A 3,529-nucleotide genomic window follows, 5' to 3' on the forward strand; every position below is an offset into this window, starting at 1 on the left:
CTGCCCCCCTCTCTCTCTGTCTCTCTGTCCCCCCCCCTCTCTCTCTCCCTCTCTCTCTCCACCTCTCTCTAACAAGCTGCATGAACGTGACAGACAGTCAACCAACACACAACGGCTCCGTTACCGAACGTTATACAAGACACTTGGAAACAAACAGACTTTGACATATAAGATAAGATAGAATAAGATAAGATAAGATAGAATAAGATAAGATAGAATAAGATAAGATAGAATAAGATAAGATAGAATAAGATAAGATAGAATAGAATAAGATAAGATAAGATAAGATAAGATAGAATAAGATAAGATAAGATAAGATAAGATAAGATAAGATAAGATAGAAAAGGGTAAGATAAGATAAGATAAGATAAAATAGAATAAGATAAGATAAGATAAGATAAGGTAAGATAAGATAAGATAAGATAAGATAATACTTTATTATCCCAGAAGGAAATACACCACCACCACCACCATCAACAACAACAAAAAGGATACAAATTGTATGTATGAAGAGAATGCTCCATTGTGCAGTACTAGAAACGAAACAAAAATCAAACAATCTCTAGTTACTAGAAACGAAACAAAAAACAAACAATCTCTAGTGCGATTTCTGAGTTGCTGGTATAGAGAAAACATTTAAAAAAATAAAGTCATAACAATAGATAATGTAAACAGAAGTCTGAAACACAGAGCTAGCACAAGGTTAAGGTCACTGACAGACGACGAAGAAAAAAAAGGACAAATATCAACTGTGCCGTTCATCATCATCATCATCATCATCATCATCATCATCATCATCATCATCATCATCATCATCATCATCATCATCATCATCATAGTCATCATCAGTTACCAAACAATTTTTCCTTTTCCTGTTTCGTCTCTTCCTGAATCACAACAATTCCTACCACGTTGACATTTTACGTAGAGTACAAATACCAGGCATCAAAGCAGGTCTGGGGGCTCTCGTGGCCTAGAGGTTAAGGTGTTGGCCTCTCATTCAAAGGTCCCGGGTTCGAATCCGGGTAGGGACTGAAAACTTTTCTTCTCTAAAATTGTCTCCTTTCACCTCCTTTCCTGCTCTCTAGCAATGTTCTGTTGTCTGCTTTCATTTCCACTTTCTGCCCCCACCCCCTCACCTCCTTTGCCCCATCCTCTGGGCTCCTGACCCTTTCTGCAGCCTTTCTACTGCTATTTCTTGGCTCCTTCTTACTGCTGTCTTTCAGCCACACCCCTGATCTTCTGGTAGGAAAGATCTACACCTAGCCTTTTCGGACAAGGGCGAAAAATCTCGGAGGGCCCGTGTGCAAGTTGCGCACGTTAAAGATCCCTTGGTGGTCTAAAATCGATAAGAGTAGGCTTCGGCCGCCACCCGGGCAAAATTCAAAATTTCCTACCAACTGAAAAATATTAGGTGTGTCCCGCGCGCTCATATGACCTTATGCAGTTGCGAGCGCCGTAAAACACTTTACAAAAAAAATAAAAAATCAGGTCATGGGTAAGAAAACAAAGCAAAACCAAACCCCAAGTGAGCAGTGCCTTTGAGCAGTTCAAGACATGGCAATATGCAAAAGACAGTATCTTAGTTACATCTTAGTAAGAGTTTTACGGCACATGCAACAACAACAAAGAAGGTCATACGTCTTAACAAGTGGCCAAGATTAGTCATGTTACTAATTGGCGCTCATATGACCTCATGCAGTTGTGAGCGCCGTAAAACCTCTACTGAAACAAGATGTTGCTAGTGAGTACTATACGAAGGAAAAGAATTAGGAAAGACAAGGATGATGGATGTTTGATAGGACAAAAAGGAGCAAACCCCACTAAAGCACCCCTTAACCACCCACAGAAAGTGTCCCCATCAACAAGTATGTCGGTGGGTGGTTGGCGGGTGCTTTGGTGTGGTTTGCTTCTTCTTTCCTATCAAACATCTATCGTCCTTATCGCCCCTTCATCTTTTTTATGTTTGTTACTCTCTTGTAACAGCTCTAATCTTCTGGCGCTCATATGACCTTATTCAGTTGTGAGCGCTGTAAAACCTCTACTAAAGCTAAAAACCAGTATGTCACTCACCTGTCCGTCAATGACACTGCTCACGTTGTGAGGGACGAGGCACGAGGGCGCGAAGCAGAGGCGTTGAATCACTCACTCATAGTAGGCCCCTATGTATTAATACAGTCCAAGACCCTGCTCTAACGGCCGTCTGTCCAAGCCAATCACCTGCACAAACGACCACCTCTCATTCTCCTACTAGCGTGTAAAAAATGATATTATTATAATAAAGACACTGTCCGAGACGTCTATCTGTCTAAGACAACCATTTTTCTCCTCGGCAATGGGTGACCGTCTTGAACAGTTTTGAACTGTATTATCCTAATAAGCCGCCTCAAAACTTGGCCAACATTGTCTCTTCAGAAAATTAAGCACGATATCTCAGTAAACAGCTCACTGTCTACACTACACACAGAAAGATGTCTCACTCTGTAATTTATAAACAGCACAGCACACACAGAACGATATCTCACTCAGAAAACAGCACACACACAGAACGATATCTCACTCAGAAAACAGCACACACAAAACGATATCTCACTTAGAAAACAGCACACACAGAACGATATCTCACTCAGAAAACAGCACACACAGAACGATATCTCACTCAGAAAACAGCACACAGAGAACGATATCTCTGTAAACAGCACAGCACACACAGAACAATATCATCTCACTCTGTAAACAGCACACACAGAACGATATCTCACTCTGTAAACAACATACTCAGCTGTAAACAGTAAACAGCACACATCATAGAACGATTTCTCACTCAGAAAACAGCACACATCACAGAACGATATCTCACTCAGAAAACAGCACACACAAAACGATATTATATCTGCAAACAGCACACACAGAACGATATCTCACTCTGTAAACAGCACACACAGAACGATATCTCACTCTGCAAACAGCACACACAGAACGATATCTCTGTAAACAGCACAGCACACACAGAACGATATCTCACTCAGAAAACAGCACACACAGAACGATATCTCACTCAGAAAACAGCACACAGAGAACGATATCTCTGTAAACAGCACAGCACACACAGAACAATATCATCTCACTCTGTAAACAGCACACACAGAACGATATCTCACTCTGTAAACAACATACTCAGCTGTAAACAGTAAACAGCACACATCATAGAACGATTTCTCACTCAGAAAACAGCACACATCACAGAACGATATCTCACTCAGAAAACAGCACACACAAAACGATATTATATCTGCAAACAGCACACACAGAACGATATCTCACTCTGTAAACAGCACACACAGAACGATATCTCACTCTGCAAACAGCACACACAGAACGATATCTCTGTAAACAGCACAGCACACACAGAACGATATCTCACTCAGAAAACAGCACACACAGAACGATATCTCACTCCGCAAACAGCACACACAGAACGATATCTCTGTAAACAGCACACACAGAACGATATCTAACTCCGCAAACA

General features: G+C 41.1%; 1 protein-coding gene across 1 annotated transcript in view; it reads right to left on the bottom strand.

Moving 5' to 3' along the window:
- Window positions 1-3,529, bottom strand: part of LOC106013608 — a gene marked incomplete at its 3' end in the record, with an annotated part of 8,854 nt that overhangs the window by 4,917 nt on the left and 408 nt on the right.

Source organism: Aplysia californica, unplaced genomic scaffold, assembly GCF_000002075.1.
Source record: "Aplysia californica isolate F4 #8 unplaced genomic scaffold, AplCal3.0 scaffold01053, whole genome shotgun sequence".
Classification (NCBI taxonomy): Eukaryota; Metazoa; Mollusca; class Gastropoda; order Aplysiida; family Aplysiidae; genus Aplysia; species Aplysia californica.